The 18,080-nt window shown below is 37.4% G+C and overlaps 1 protein-coding gene across 1 annotated transcript in view; it reads right to left on the reverse strand.

The window, feature by feature from the left end:
• The window catches only part of CNGB3 (cyclic nucleotide gated channel subunit beta 3), a 161,091-nt gene that overhangs the window by 124,871 nt on the left and 18,140 nt on the right, over window positions 1–18,080 (reverse strand). The gene's annotated exons all lie outside the window — the stretch shown is intronic.

Raw genomic sequence — 18,080 nt, forward strand, 5'->3', positions numbered from 1 at the left:
ATTCAGAATTTGTTTATCATAGGCCTATTATATGCCAGAAAGTCTTTTAGGAATTGAGAATATAGAAATAAGCATAACAAAGTCCTGTCTTTATATTTGAAGATACCTTACTTTTTAATAAAGAGAGACAGATAATATAAACTTAAAAAATATAGAATATGTCAAGTGATGATAAATGCTATGAAGGAAAACAAAGTAAGGAAGACAAAGAGTGAAAGGTATTGGTATTTTCTACAGAGTGGTCAGAAAAGGCTTCTCCAGTAAAATAACATTTGAGCAGAGACTTTGAAAGGAGTGAGGGAAGAGTTATGCAGGTATCTGGGGGAAGACTGTTCCAGAGTGGTTGGGTCAGAGTGAGAGAATGAGAGTGGTAGGAGCTGAGGTTAGGGAGGCAGTGGGGGTTAGCAGGTTGAAGGCAGATAATATGTGGCTCTGTGGGCCATCATGAGGACTTCAGCTTTTACCTCGGCATGAGATAGAAAAACACTGGAGAATCTAGAGGAGAAAGGGATGCTCTGCCCTTCAACAGGATCATCCAGGCTACTCTGGTGAATATAGACCATATGAGAGCAAAGATTGGAAGCTAGGTGAGCAGTTAGAAGGCTACTGCAATAGCTATGTGAGAGAGATTAACTAAGAGAGTAGCAGTGGAGATCTGAGATACGGCAAAGATTAGATATAACACAAAGGAATAGCCGACAGAATTTGCTTTTGGATTGGCTGTATTGTAGGAGAGAAAAAGTAGGGTGGATTTTTGGGTTGAGCAAAGGGAAGAATGAAGATTCCTTGTACTGAGATGGGGAAAACTGCAGGAGGAGTGGGTTTGAAAGAGGTAAGGGAAATCAAGAGTTGGTTTTGGACACATGCATTTTGCCATGTCTGATTCTTCCAAGAGGAAATTTTAACTCGGCAGTTGGTAATTCAACTCAGGGCTCTGGGCAGAAATACCAACTGAAGATATAAATTTGGGAACCATCAGGGTATCAATGTTGCTTACAACCATGGGACTGAATAAAATCACTTACTAATAGAATCTAGGGATCTGAGGATTGTGTTTGTGCCCTTTCAAGTTTAGAGATTGGGGAGGTGAGGAGGAGCCATTAATGAATGGCGAGGAAGAGAGTGGGCAGTGAGGGAGGGCAGCAGTCAAAGGAGTGTGCTCTGGGAAGCCAGACAAAGATAGAAAGGAGAAGGAAATCAACTTTGAATAGATGCTGATAGATGGAATAAAGCAGAACTGAGCAATGGCCATCAGTATACACTTGATCTTAGCCAAAAGGCTGAGAAGCAATAGTTATCAGAGTAGAGGGCATTATTGACCTTGGGAAAAGTGGACAGAAGCCAATAAAAGCTTTTTTTTCTTTACTTTCTTTCTTTCTTTTCTTTTTTATTTATTTATTTATTTTTTTGAGTCAGGGTCTCACTCTGTCACTCAGGCTGGAGTTCAGTGGCATGATCACGGCTCACTGTAGCCTCGACCTCCTGGGCTCAAGTGATCCTCTCGCCTCAGACCTCCTAGTAGTTGGGACTGCAGGCATGTGCCACCGTGCCTGAAGAATTTATTTATTTTTTTAAAGATGGGGTCTTGCCCTGTTGCCCAGGCTAGTCTCAAACTCCTGTGCTTAAGTGATCCTCTTGCCTTGGCCAATAAAATCTTTCGTAACAGTAGAAGCTGTGGAATGAAGCAATAAAATCCTGGCTGAAACAGATTCAGAAGAACATGGGAGTAGAGGAAGCAGAAAAAGTGAATATAGGTAACTGTTTCGAATAAATTTGCTGTAGTGGGGAATAGAGAAATAGGGTGTGACTGGTCACTCATGTGCAGCCCAGGGAGGCATTTTGTTGCTATTGTTTAAATGTGGAAAATGCTACATGTTTACATGCTTATAGAAATGATCCAACAAAGAGAACAAGCTAGGTGTTGTGGGAAAGAAAGGGTGCAATTGCCACAGTGGTGTCTATGACTAGGCTAGAGGGGATAGCACACTAACAAAGGAGGTGGCCTTAGATGCAAGTTTGTTCAGTTCATTCATTGTTATAGAAGTAGAAGCTGATAAAATGGGTACCCACACAGACACATGTTACATTTGCTGATGAAAGCATGTGAATTTTTTCGTCTAATTGTACCTATTTTGTCAACTTGTCCCCTGGCTACGTTTTCCTCTAGCATAGAGTAACACAGTTGTTTCTCTATTGTCTGTCAATGTCTTACAATCCCTGGCGCTTGGCTGAGCTCAAACAGCCCTGTTTCTGTGAGCCTGCTGCCCACATAAAGAGCACTGGTGAACAGTTGCAATATGAACAGCTGCAATGAAATGAATCATTAGGCTAGCTAGAAGCAATTTACCTAGCTGATTGTTGGCATGAAAATGAGTTGCTGGACTGTTACTTGTCTCAGCAGAGTTAGGGTGAACATTTATTGGTACAGAATTATTAGACATTTAAGCTCTCAGTTTTATGTTTTACTGCATTGTACAACAAACTGTCCTGACACTGTGGGATGCTGGAAAAGTTAAAAAAAATGAAAACATTACCTTTCACATAAAGGAAGAATGATCAAGACATTTTATGGCTAATGAAAACAGCCATATTTGAAAAAAATTCCTATATTTAAAATAAGAACAATATTTAAAGCTAAAACTATACTCATAAAATTTCCATCAGAAATTTAAAAAATATGTATATGTTTTCACTTTGTGATTCCTCTTCTAGGAATCTACTAGAATAAAGCACATAATGTTTTATTCACAATGTGATTACCTTCAACGGTATGTATTAAGTGCCAGACCCTGTGCTAAACAGTTGAGATAAAATGATCAGTCCCTCTGGGAATTGCCTCACTTTGGCAAATGAGTTAACCCCCATACCTTGGTTTGCCAACTCACAAATCTCTTCCTTTCCTGTAAAGGAAGGAGACAGTGTGGGGGTTTCTTGTAAACTGCCATTCTCCACCCTGGCCACCACAGATTAGCTTACTTTTAGGTTGCTTGTAAGTGGTTTTCTCGACTTATCTACATAGTATTTGTGCTGCTTCTTGAAAATCTGTGCACTGTAAATCAATGTACTACTTTTGTTATTTCCCATGCCTGAAGTTATCTCCCACTAGGTGGAAATCTGTTTTCTTTTTCAAATGACTCAACCTTTTTGTCTGCTATTGCCACCAGGTAGGGAGAGATCCCCTACACCCCACACCCATCTCTACTCTTTTCCTCTCACCTTGTTCTTGTCTCCTGCTAATTGCCAGTCCTATGCAGAGCAATCACTTTCCTCCTCCCAAGAGGATGAAGATCTTAAGAAACACAGTAGTCATCATTTATTCTGTCACCATGGGGAGCTTCCCTTTTACCTGTTAGCCAGCTCTTCCAGCCATCATCAACAATTAACTTCCAAATAGAATCAACCAGACCTCTTTTCTAATTGATTCATATTTGGACTACTATGAATGAATTAAAGAGGTTGGCTACAAAAACATTTTATTACCACGGAAGACTGCTTATTAAATACTGTCAGACAAAAAATACCTAAGATATAAACATCTAAAAAATTACAGTATAAAACAAAACCCTAAAAGCAACACTTATGAAAATAAGCTGGAAGGAAATGCAATAAAGTTAATTAAAATATAAAAATGATTCTTCATATAGTTTTGGTTCGTTCTTCTGTAACTGCTTTGTATTGGAAACAACATTAATGAATGTTTTTCCTGTTGACCACATGCCAGATTTTATAATGAAATTACGTGGTTTGACAGTGAACTTGTTTAGAACTTATCTATTCTTTCAAGGGAGAAATGCTAAACTGGTGACCTATAGCTGTGTTTTGTTGGATCTATCATTTGAAATAATTTTAACTTATTTTGGTAGTATTGCAAAATATATACTTCTAGATATTGGAGGTTTTTTGAATAAAGAAGATGATATGGTATCAGTAGGCTCCCTTTTCCATTTGGCAGCCTTCAGCTACATGGGCTGTTTGCGAAAGGAAGGACTTTTTGGTGCACTTAAGTTCACCTCTGTTTCTCTTTTCTACCTCCTGTCTCTTTTGTTATCAGGTTAACTCTGTTGTTTTAATATCCCCAATGTGCTTTATTCATGGATTTTTGCCTGCCTGCGACATAGAAATCTGAGATTGTTCGCTCTTGTAATTTTTGAAAACTTTCAATCAACCAACCAACCAATCATCACATGGCTCTCCTCACTTTGCTAGGAACACAAGAAGACCCATTTTTTGAAAGTCTTAATTTAAGTGTCATAAAACAATACAGTAATTGTCCAATTTCCTTCTTTCTATGCCAAAAGAAAGGAAGGAGACTCAGAAGTTCTCTTAGCTCCGGTTTTTTATGGCAACAGGCAACCGAGCTGTCATCTCTCCATGATAAATAGTGAAGCAATTTTTGATAGGACCACAAACTGCCTGTAGGCTGGTTCCTCTCTCAGGGCCACTGCACACACTCATAAAATTTTTGTCTTTTGTCTGCTGACTCATGTCTAACCACCTACCTGTAAAGCACTCTTGCTGTTTCTGATCCTAGCCTGCTTCATCTTGGTACATCTAGTTTTTGGCAGCATTATTAATGACTTTTAAGGATAGAAAGCACAGATAGAGGCTCTAGCAGGTAGTTTACCACTCTATAGAGATATATATATCTATATGACATATAATACATAGTATATAAATATTATGTATAATATATGCTTATATTTGTACTATGAGCAATTACTTTTTTTGAAGTAAGGCCAGACTTTCAGATTGCACTGTTTTGAGTACCAGGATCACTGTTTTACTTCTGGGATTACCTGATATATTGGTTACTTTAGGCTATCAATTAAAGTACACTGTGCTTCTGGTATTGAATTTTGAAAAAGGGAAAATGAAATTGTGGTAGTAACATGTGAAAGATATCAATTTAATTAAATCATTAACAATTTTAAAGTACCTTAATAGCAAAACAAAATTTAAATATCTGTTATCAATCCCAAAATAAAATTATCAGTCATCAGAGAAAGTGGCAATGAGCATTTTCATATCTGGATATTTTGCTGATTCTTTCTTTTTTATTTTGGTTATGATTTGTTTTGTAATGCAAAGTCTTTTTTATTTTTTAGGTAGTAAAGTTTATTAAGCTTTTTTATTGCTTCTGAATTTTGAATTTTAGGACATAATGTATATTTCTAGGCTGTAGAGGAATTAGCATTTTTCCCCTAGTATTTGTATGGTTTTATTATTTTACATGTAAATCTCTGACTCATTGGGAATTTATTCTGGTGTGTGGCACAAGGGACAAATTCAAATTTAGATTTTTCCATATGGCTACTTAGTTACTCCAGCACTACTTACTTAAATCCACCTTTTTCCTACAGATTTTAGATGTTAACCTTAATATACTATCTTTTTATATGCAATTAGATATATTTCTGTATTTTCTATTCTGTTCTATGGTTTGATTCATGTGCCAATATCACACTTTTTAAATTATAGAAGTTTAAATAGGTTGTAATATCTGGCAGGAATAATACTGTATCTATTAGTTTTATTTTTCAGGGTTTTCCTGGATAATTTTTTTTTTTTTTAGATGAGGTCTTACTGTGTTGCCTACGCTGGCCTTGAACTCCTCTGCTCAGGCAATTCTCCCTCTACAAACTCCCAATTAGCTAGGATTACAGGCATGTGATATTGCGCCTGGCTTTTTGTCTATTTTTGCTCATCTGTTTTTTTTTTTTTCAAATGAACTTTATAACCAACTTAACTAGTTTAAAAAAAGAAAAAAGAAAAAAAAAAGGAGAGAGGAAAAACCTCCTGAAACAGGCAAAAACAAATACCTGATACTATATGTATTATTCCTCAAGTTTGATGTTCATTATTTTCATTGTTGTATTTCCAATTTCCCTTTGATTTATGTTTTGACCTCGGAGTTACTTAAAGGTGTTTTAAATTTTAACTATAGGAGATGTTTTCTAAATTTTAGTTTTAAAAAATTAACCTCTTTATTGCATAGTGGTTACAGAATATATTCAATATGATGGGCAATCTTTAAAATTTGCTGAGACCTACTTTATGTTCTAGAAAAATGGTTCTCCAGCCTAGATTTACATTAGAATCACCTACGAAGCTTTATGATCTGCTCATGCCTAGAGCCCATTCCAGACCAATTAAATCAGTATTGCTGGGGATAGAACCCAAGCATTTGCACTTTTAAAGAGTTCCTAGGAGATTTTACAGTGCACTTTGGGCATAGTATATAGTCAACTTTTATATATACTCTATGTAAACTTGAAACAACTTTGTTCTTTAGGAACTAGCTACTGTGATGTTCAAATATACTGTATCCTAAATGAATTTTTAAATCCTTGATCCATTCATAAATGAAGATAAATATTTTAAAATCATCCATCCTAAGAGTGTGGAATTACCAATTTCATTTTGTAATTAACAGAATTGCATGCTCTCTCTCTGTCATCTCTGATCTTACAATATTAAAACCATATAAGTTTAGTATTTGGAGGTTAAAAATTCTGTTTTAACCTCATATTTTTCAAAGATATTTAACATGCATGTTTACTTAAGAAATTCTAAAATTAATCAAACTTAATTTTTTTGAATGTCAGTCACCCCTCTTTAGAAGGGACATTTTATTCTTTCGCACTTAAAAAAATATACTTCATTGTTTAGAGCAGCTTTAGGATCACAGCAAAATTAAGTTGAAGGTATACAGATTTCTCATATACCTTTGAGCCCACACTTGCATAACCTTCCCCATTATCAACATCCCCCAAGAGAGTGGTACCTTTGTGACAATCGGTGAACCTGCATTGACACATCATTATCACCCAAATTCCATAGTTTACATTACGGTCCACTCTTGATGTTGAACATTCTGTGAGTTACGACAAATTTATAATGACATGTATCCATTATCATAGTATCACACTGAGTTGTTTCACTGCCCTAAAATCCTCTATTTTCTGCCTATTTGTCTTCCTAACCCCCCAGCCCCAGGCAACCACTGTTTTTCTTTCTTTCTTGTCTTCACAGTTTTGCCTTCTCCAGAATAGCTGTAATCATAGAGTGTGTACAGTGCGTAGCCTTTTCAGATTGGCTTCTTTTTCTTTTGAGATGGCGTCTCACTCTGTCACCCAGGCTGGAGTACAGTGGTGCAATCTCAGCTCGCTGCAACCTCTGCCTCCTGGGTTCAAGTGATTCTAGTATTTTAAATTATATTCACCCCAAATAATGTTCTATATGTAGTTTGCCATATTGCTAGAAGTATGTTAGCAATAATGATTAAAAATGAATTGACGGGGATTGTGGAGAAGATGGGAGATAGGAGGCAGGACAAGTTTGCAGCTCCTGCTAGGACAGACAGAACAGCATGTGGAGACTCACATAATGAACTTTTGCTCCAAGAACTGCCACAGGAACATATCAGGAAAGCTGAGAGAATCCGCAGACCCTTTGAAGGAACTAGATCACTGCTGCAGGCTCCCTGAGATGCTGAAAAACTGAGTGTGTTTGCTTTCTCAACGAGGAGACTAGTGGTCTGGGCAAGTTCTCAGCCCTGGTCACCGGCTGCCTGGAAATAGACTCAGAGCTACTGGTAGGGCACTGCGGGAGTGAGACCAGCCCTTAGGACTGTGGGCTACGTGGGAGCAAGTGAGGCCTGTGACTGCTTTCCCCCACTTCCCGGGCAACATGTATGACTCAGCAGAGGCAGCCATAATCCCCCTGGGAATATAACTCCTTTGGCCTGGAAACCACACTCACATCCCCTACAACAGCCACAGCAAACCCCACCAGAGGTGAGTCTGAGCTCAGACACACCTATGCCTACCCCCACATGGTGGTCTTTCTTTACCCACTCTGTTTGCTGAAGACAAAAGACGTAATCTCCTGGGAGCTCTATAACCCTGCCCACCACCTAAGAAACCTGAATACTTAACCAGGCAACCCTAGGGCAAGTTTACATCCTCCCTATACCCTATAGTACTGCAGCTGATGCACTCTTGAAAGCACCACCTCCTGACTGGAGGCCAACCAACACAAAATTGGCACAACTGAAAAAAATACAACCAAAGACCTGCACAGATTCCACTTCATTCCCCTGCTAACTCCACTGGAGCAGGTGCTGGTATCCATGGCTGAGAGACCTGAAGATGGATCACATCACAGGACTCTTTTCAGACACTCCCTAGTACCAGCCTGAAGCCCTGTAGCTCCACTGGGTGGCCAGACCCAGAAGGGCAAAAACGATCACTGCAGTTTAGCTCTAAAGAAGCCCCATCCCTAGGGAAAGAGGGAAATCACCACATCATGGGAGCACCCCATGGTACAAAAGAACCTGAACAGAAGCCCTTGGATCCCAGATCTTCCCTCTGAAATACTCTACCCAAATGAGATGGAACCAGAAAAGATCCCACCAGTTCACCAGCAATGGATCTAAACCAAGATGAAATCTGAATTGCCAGAAAAAGAATTAAGAAGGTTGATTATTAAGCTTATCAAGGAGGCACCAGAGAAAGGTGAAATCCAACTTAAAGAAATAAAAAACATGATATAGGATATAAAAGGAAAAATATTCAGTAAAATAGATAACACAAATTTTAAAAAAATCACAACTTCTGAAAATCAAGGACACACTTAGAGAAAAGCAAAATGCACTGGAAAGTCTCAGCAATAGAATGGAACAAACAGGAGAAAGAACTTCAGAGCTCAAAGACAAGGCTTTCAAATTCACCCTTCTGACAAAGGAAAACAGAATACAAAAATGAACAAAGCCTCCAAGAAGTCTGAGACTATGTTAAGCATCCAAACCAAAGAATAATTGGTGTTCCTGGGGAAGAAGAGAAATCTAAAAGTTTGGAGAATATATTTGAGGGAATAATTCAGGAAAACTTCCCTGGCCTTGCCAGAGATCTAGACATCCAAATACAAGAAGCTCAAAGAACACCTGGGAAATTCATCACAAAAATATCATCCCCTAGCACATAGTCATCAGGTTATCTAAAGTTGAGATGAAGGATAAAATCTTAAGAGCTCTGAGGCAAAAGCATCAAGTAACTTATAAAGGAAAACCTATTAGAGTAACAGCAGATTTCTCAGCAGAAACACTTCAAGCTAGAAGGGATTGGAATCCTGTTTTTAGCCTCCTTAAACAAAACAATTAGCAGCCAAAAATTTTGTATCCAGTGAAACTAAGCATCATGAAAGAAGGAAAGAGAAAGTCTTTTCTAGACAAACAAATGCTGAGGGAATTTCCCACTACCAAGCCAGTACTTAAAGAACTGCTAAAAGGGGCTCTAAATCCTGAAATAAAACCTCAAAATATACCAAAAAATAGAACCTCCTTAAAGCATAAATCTCATAGGGTCTATATAACAATAACAATAAAAAAGCCAATGTATTCAGGCAACAAATAGCATGATGAATGGAATAGTACCTCACATCACAATACTACATTCATTTACATTTAATGTAAATGGCCCAAATGCTCCACTTAAAATATACAGAATGGCAGAATGGATAATAACTCACCAACAAAGTGTCTGGTGTCTTCAGGAGACTCACCTAATACATAATGACTCACATAAACAAGGTAACAGGATGGAAAAAGATATTCCAGCAAATGGACACCAAAAGCAAGCAGGAATAGCTATTCTTACATCAGACCAAACAAACTAAAGCAACAGCAGTTAAAAAAGACAAAGAGGGACATTATATAATGGTAGAAGGACTAGTCCAAGAGGAAAATATCACAATCCTAAATACATATACACCTAACACTAGAGCTCCTACATTTATAAAACAATTACTACTAGACCTAAGAAATGAGATAGACAGCAACACAATAATAGTGGGGGACTTTAGACTGGGCATGGTGGCTCAAGCCTGTAATCCCAGCACTTTGAGAGGCCAAGGCAGGAGGATCACTTGAGGTCAGGAGTTTGAGACCAGCCTGGCCATTGTAGTGAAATGTCGTCTCTACTAAAAATACAAAAAATTAGTCAGGCATGGTAGCATGTGCCTGTAATCCCAGCTACTGGGGAGACTAAGGCTGGAGAATTTTTTGAACCCGGGGGTGGAGGTTGCCATGAGCCAAGATTGTGCAACTGTACTCCAGCCTGGTGACAGAGCGAGACTCTGTCTCAAAAAAAAAAAAAAAAAAAAAGGAGGACTTTAATACTCCACTGACAGAACTAGACAGGTCATCAAGACAGAAAACCAACAAAGAAACAATGCAGTTAAACTATACCCTACAACAAATGGACTTATCTACCCAACAACTGCAGAATATACATTCTATTCATCGGCACCTGGAACATTCTTCAAGATAGACCACATGATAGACCACAAAACAAGTCCAGTAAGTTTAAGAAAATCAAAATTATATTAAGTACTCTTTCAGACCACAGTGGAATAAAATTTGAAATCAACTCCAAAAGGAACCCTTGAACCCATGCAAACACACAAAAATTAAATGACCTGTTCCTGAATGATCACTGGGTCAACAATGAAATCAAGACGAAAATTAAAAAATTCTTTGAACTGAACAATAATAGTGACACAACCTATCAAAACCCCTGGGATACATCAAAAGTGGTGCGAAGAGCAGCATTCATAGCATTAAAGGCGTACATCAAATAGAAAGAGAACAAAGTGACAATCTAAGGTCACACCTCATGGACCTGGAGAAATAAGAAAAAAACAACCCCAAACCCAGCAGAAGAAAAGAAATAACTAAGATCAGAGCAGAACTAAATGAACCTGAAACAAACAAAAAAGATACAAAAGAGATGACACAAAAAACCGGTTCTTTGAAAAGATAAATAAAATTCATAGAACATTAGTGAGATAAACCAAGAAAAGACAAGAGAAGATTCAAATAAGCTCAGTTAGAAATAAAACAGGAGATATTACTACTGACACCACAGAAATACAAAAGGTTATTCAAGGCTACTATGAACACCTTTACACAAATAAACTAGAAAACTTAGAGAAGATGGATAAATTCCTGGAAATATACAACCCTCCTAGATTAAACCAGGAAGAAATAGAAACTCTGAACAGACCAATAACAAGCAGTGGGTTTGAAATGGTAATAAAAAATTGCCAAGAAAAAAAAGTCCAGGATCAGGTGGATTTACAGCTGAACCCTATCAGACATTCAAAGAAGAGTTGGTACCAATCCTATTGACACTATTCTATAGGACAGAGATAAAGGGAATTGTCCTTAAATCATTATATGAAGCCAATAACACTCTACCACCCAAACCAGGGAAGGACATAACAACAACAACAAAAACTACAGATCAATATCCCTGATGAACATATATGCAAAAATCCTTAACAAAATACTAGCTAACAAAACCTAACAGCATATCAAAAAGATAATCCACCATGATCAAATGGGATTTATGCCAGGGATGCAGGGATGGCTTTTCATTCATAAGTCAATAAATGTGATACATCACATAAACAGGATTAAAAACAAAATTACATGATCATCTCAGTAGATGCAGAAAAACCATTTGACAAAATCCAGAATCCCCTTATGATTAAAACCCTCAGAAAAACTGGCATAGAAGGTACATACCTTAAGGTAATAAAAGCCATCTATGATAAACCCACAGCCAACATTATACTAAATGGGGAAAAGTTGAAAGCATTCCCCTTGAGAAGTGGAACAAGACAAAAATGTCCACTTTCACCACTTCTATTTAAAGAAACAAGGGCATCCATACCAGTAAAGAGGAAGTCAGACTGTCGCTATTTGCTGATGATATAATCTTATAGGAAGAAAACCCTAAAGACTCACCCATAAAGGTCCTAGAACTGGTAACTGAATTAAGCAAAGTTTCAGGATACAAAATTAATGTACATAAATCAATAGCTCTGCTATACACCAACAGTGACCAAGCTGAGAATCAAATCAAGAACTCGATCCTCTTTACAGTAGCTGCAAAAAATAAAATAAAATACTTAGGAATATACCTAATGAGGAGGTAAAAGACCTCTACAAGGAAAACTACAAAACACCGCTGAAAGAAATCACAAACAACACAAACATGGAAACACATCCTATTGTGTAAATGACCACACTGCCAAAAGCAATCTACAAATTCAGTGTAATTCCTGTCAAAAATACCACCATCATTCTTCACAGAACTAGAAAAAACAATTCTAAAATTCATATGGAACCAAAAAAGAGCCTGCATAGCCAAAGCAAGACTAAACAAAACAAATCTGGAGGCATCACATTACCCAACTTCAAGCTATGCTATAAGGTCATAGTCACCAAAACAGCAGGGTACTGGTATAAAAATAGGCATATAGACCAATTGAACTGAATAGAGAACCCAGAAATAAAGCCAAATACTTACAGCCAACTGACCTTTGACAAAGCAAACAAAAACATAAAGTGGGGAAAGGACACCCTTTTCAACAAATGGTGCTGGGATAATTGGCAAGCCACATGTAGAAGAACGAAACTGGATCCTGATCTCTCACCTTATACAAAAATCAACTCAAGATGGATCAAAGACTTAAATCTAAGACCTGAAACCATAAAAATTCTAGACAATAACATCAGAAAAACCCTTCTAGACAATGGCCTAGGAAAAGACTTCATGACCAAGAACCCAAAAGCAAATGCAACAAAACCAAAGATAAGTAGATGGGACTTAATTAAAAAGCTTTTGCACAGCAAAATAAATAATCAGCAGAGTTAACAGACTCTGATTATTTATTTTGCACAGCAAAATAAATAATCAGCAGAGTTAACAGTGGGAGAAAATCTTCACAATCTATGTATCTGACAAAGGACTAATATCCAGAATCTACACGGAACTCAAACACATCAGTAAGAAAAAAACCAAGCAATCCAATTAAAAAGTGGGCTAAGGACATGAATAGACAATTCTCAAAAGAAGATATACAAATGGCCAACAAGCATACGGAAAAATTCTCAACATCACTAATTATCAGGGAAATGCAAATCAAAACCACAATGCAATACCACCTCACTCCTGCAATAATGGCCATAATCAAAAAATGAAAAAATAATAGATGTTGGCATAGGTGTGGTTGAAAAGGAACACTTACACTGTTGGTAGGAATGTAAACTAGTACAATCACTATGGAAAACAGTTTGGAGATTCCTTAAAGAACTAAAAGTAGATCTACCATTTGATCCAGCAATCCCACTATTAGGTATCTACCCAGAGGAAAAGAAGTCATTATAGGAAAAAGGTACTTGCACCTGCATGTTTATAGCAGCACAATTTGCTATTGCAAAAATACGGAACCAACCCAAATGCTCGTCAATCAATGAGTGAATAAAGTGTGATATATATCACAACTTACATATATATATTCCATGGCATAAATATATATGTATACACACACACACACACACATACACACACACCATGGAATACTACTCAGCCATGAAAAGGAACAAAATAATGGCATTTTCAGCAACTTGGATGGAATTGGAGAATATAATAATAATTATTATTATTTTTTGAGACAGAGTCTTGCTCTGTTGCCCAGGCTGAAGTGCAGTGGCATGATCTTGGCTCACTGCAACCTCCATCTCCTGGGTGCAAGTGATTCTCATGCCTCAGCCTCCTGAGTAGCTGGGATTAGAGGTGCACGCCACCAGCCCAGCTAATTTCTGTATTTTTAGTAGAGATGGGGTTTCACCATGTTGGCTAGGTTGGTCTCAAACTGCTGACCTCAAGTGATCCACCCACCTTGGCCTCCCAAAGGCCAATCTCCACTGGGATTACAGGCATGAGCCACCGCACCTGGCCAGAATTGGAGACTATTATTCTAAGTGAAGTAACTCAAGAATGAAAAACCAAACATTGTACATTCTCACTTATAAGTAGGAGCTAAATATTCTTATGCAGAAGCATAAGAATGATACAATGGACTTTGGGGACTATGGGGAAAGAGTGGGAAGGAGGTGAAGGATAAAAGTTTACACAATGGGTACTGTGTACACTGCTCAGGATGATCTCAGAAATCATCACTGAAGGACTTACTCATGTAACCAGACACCACCTGTTCCCCAAAACCTACTGAAATAAAAAATAAATAAAAACTGATTTGATGATCTGTTGTTTAAAGTGTTTTCAATGTTTAATTATAAAAGTATTGTTTACCATAGGGGAAAATTTCAATATGGGGCTAAAAGTAATAGTGCATTATTTTTATTATGCATCCCACAAAATCGGCAAGTGTGTAGCTGGTTTCCTTTTTTAAAAAAATGCTTATAAATTATTGAAGTATAAATTGCATTTTATTTTTGTAAACTTGATAGCTGACATTCCTTTTCTATTTCAACTATAAAGTCACATATGGATTTTTAAGCATCTTTACTGCAGTGATTCTTGCTTTTTCTAGCTACAAGACAATAAACGTCAGTGTTTATGAGTGGTGATAAGATTCTGAATTCTATTCTGCTCTCATTGTTCCTGCTGTGAAATGATTGCCTATTTTAAAACCACCCAAATAGAGACTGATTGCTGTTATGAACAAAGAAGACTATTCATAGAAATAACCTTCCTTCTCAGTATTATGAGTAACAATGGTGATGAAAAGCCATATACTATAGTGTAAAAGTCAGTCTTGCAGCACACCCTAGTCACAGGCACTGAACATTTCACTCACTTGCTGCTTGTTCATCATTTAACCACTTAACCTATCAGCCATTCGACTCTGTCTCCTTTTTCAGACATAGCTATTTGACATTTCCAGGCAAAACACATCTTCTTTTGCTTGCTATTCATTAGTGTCCATCAAAATATATTTTTATATTAAAAAATAAGGCTGGACTGAGATAAAGTGCCAGAAATAAGCTGTTTCTCTTGGTAATGGACAAATGGCATCAGTGGGACTGCACAGGGGTGAACCCTGTGTCTTTCAGAAGCTAAGTGTTTCATTTGACAAGATAATGAATTGTTTGCTTTTGGAGGTGAAGAGTGGGACCTATACAGTTTCAATTCCTTTATGTATATAATGGTGATGGCGTGATGATTAATATCGTGTGTCAACTTGACTGAGCCACAACGTGCCCAGATATTTGGTCAAACATTATTCTGGGTGTGTCTTTGAGGATATTTTAGATGATATTAACATTTGAATCAGTAGACTGAGCAAAGCAGATTGGTTTCCCTAATGTGGGTAAACCTCATTCAGTCAGTCGAAAGCCTACATAGGGCAAAGAAGCTGGCTCTCCTGAGAGAAAGAGGGCACTCCTGCCTGATTGTTTAAGCTTGGACATTGGTCTTTTTCTGACTTCAGACTCAAACTGAAACATTGTTTCCTTTTGGGTCTCAAGTTTGCTGGCTTTTTGGACTGGAACTTATACCATTGGCTCTTCTGGTTCTCAGGCTTTCAGACTTGTACTGGAACTATATCATTGGCTTTCCTGGGTCTCTAGCTTACTGACTGCAGATCTTGGGACTCTCAGCCTTCATAATCGCATTAGTCAATTCCTTATAATAAATTTATTTCCCTATATATGCGTATATCCTGTTGGTTCTATTTCTATGGAGAACCCTAACTGATACAGATGGTAATCTCTATGTTTCTGCTCCTCTTGGTGTTCACTTCTGCCCATCTTCCAAACAGGGCAGAAACTAAGGGTGTAATCAATAATATCACACTGTACTTCTCACACACAGACAGCAAAATCCACACTATGCATTCTCCCCAGTACCTATTGATCAGTCCAGACATAGTAATTCCTATGCAGCTCAAGGCTTACTTGAGAAGATAAAGTAACTGCCCTTACAATAAGAAAACTTCTTTTAAATTTTCCAAATTAAAAAATTTGAGGTGACAGCTGGTCACTCACACAGCATCTATATTTAGTTCCTGCAATCAATCAAATACTTAATTTTTTTCTAGAAAAAGAGCTTTTTAAAACCTGACCTTGCCCAAGGTTAAAGATTCTGATATTTAACAACTGAAAATACAAAGGTGATCTTTTACTCATCAAAAGCATTGTGAAGTAATAATTTCAATAATTATTTTATCATTTTATCATTGATATTTTCTTATAATGTATAAAAACTCTGTCTCTAAGATTCTAGATATGGTAACTGTTGTTGCTTATGAGATCGGAACAGAAAGCTTTGGTCAGTTCTACATGGTATTGAACTTTAAGATTCCCATTAATTTTAGTCAAAGATGATACTGGAGCTTCTAATGCGCCTTTCAAGTTGTTCCTTCAGCGCAGCTGGTTTTCACCAAATCCTGAGAAAACGTGAACAACCATCTAATAACAAATGAAGAACTTCAAGCTAACTTGGATCTACTCAGTTTGTTAATACTTCTCAAACCACTTTGCTATCTATATTGTAGCCAGGAAGACATTAAAAAGTGTTCTGACAAAATCATGTCCTTTGCAGCAACATGGATGGAGCTTGAGGCCATTATCCTAAGTGAACTAACACAGGTACAGAAAACCAGACACCACATGTTCTCACTTACAAATGGGAGCTAAACATTGAGCACACAAGGACACATGGAAGGAAACAATAGACATCAGAGCCTACTTGAGGATGGACAGAGGGAGGAGGCTGAGGGTCAAAAAACTACCTATTACGTACTGTGCTTATTACCTGGCTGATGAAATAATAAGTACATCAAACCCTTGCAACATGAAATTTATCTATAGAATCAACCTGCATGTGTACCCATGAAACTAAAATCACACTTAAAAAAAGTCTTCTGGATTTAACAGTTTTGCCATCTCAGGATAGTGATAGTGATGAAAAGCCCTGTTAGAAGAGAAGTAAGGAATTGAGAGCTTTACAGCCTCATGTTTTTTCCTCATTATCTTTGCAATATGCTACTGATTATTCTTGCTTTTATCAAGAATTCTGAGCAGGAAGGAATGGGAAGACTTGGAGAGCCACGTGTGTCTTGCTGTCTCCTCCTGAAGAAGCTGTACAGTTTTGAAAATCTAGCAGTTCAAGCAAATCCAATATGTTTGGATCAATCAATTCATTTGTTAAATATTTGTTAAATATTTACATTTGCCAGACATTGATGTAGGTACTGGGGATACTAATCATCAACAAAAACAAGCATGGCCCCTGCCATCATGAAGCATACAATTTAGAGATTGAGACTGATGGATTTTTCAGGCAGATAATCATATAAAATGCATCAGCAATAAATGCTGTGAAAGAGATCTTATAATAGGGGCACATGGCCTAGTTAGGAATGTCAGGGAAAGACTTACAAAGGAAGTATTGGTCATACTGTTATCTGAAGAATGAATAGAAGTTAATTAGGTGATCAGGGGAGGAAAGAATAGAACAAGCAGAGGAAGCAGTATGTGCAAAAGCCTGTGACAGGAGGGAAGATGACAAATACAAGAGACTGAAATAGAACAGGTGTGACTGGAGCAGAGAGGTGGGAAAGTTGTGTGTTGGGAGAGGACAAAGTAAAAACAGGTGAGAGACAGACCAGGCAGGGCCTGAGAGGTCACGTCAAGAAGTTTTGTGTTTTTGAGCTATGCTGATTGACCCCTGGGTAATTGAAAGTTTTCCACTTCCACATTTCAGAAGAGTATAAGAAATACTAGGAATGAATATGGATTAAGAAGAATTTATCCCCCAAAATGTTAGTTATGGCTTCAACTTCAGTCCTTTGAAAATCTATCAATTGCCATGGGTTATTGTAAAAAATAAACATTAAAATTAATGCTAGAAAGGGAGATTAGTTTAGAAGGCTAGGACTGTATTGGTGTGAGGAAGGTAAAAGTTCTCTTTGGGAATTCAAATCTTTTGTAGTCTAATATTAGGAGAGCTGACCCTATTACTATAGGCAAATGAATTCACCTTTCAGTATCTTGGTTGCTTATCTGTTGAGTGAAGATAACGATGATCCACTAATAGGACTGAAAATCATTCTGTAAACAACAACAGTTATAGATAAAATACAAATAATTAGTTGTTCTGTTGTTAGATTACAGTCCTTACCTCAGAGTTTAAACATCTCTCTGCCAAAATAATATGCCGACTTTTATTTTTGTCAAATAACATTGTGTTTATGTGCACATGTGT

Source organism: Symphalangus syndactylus, chromosome 7 (assembly GCF_028878055.3).
Source record: "Symphalangus syndactylus isolate Jambi chromosome 7, NHGRI_mSymSyn1-v2.1_pri, whole genome shotgun sequence".
Lineage (NCBI taxonomy): Eukaryota > Metazoa > Chordata > Mammalia > Primates > Hylobatidae > Symphalangus > Symphalangus syndactylus.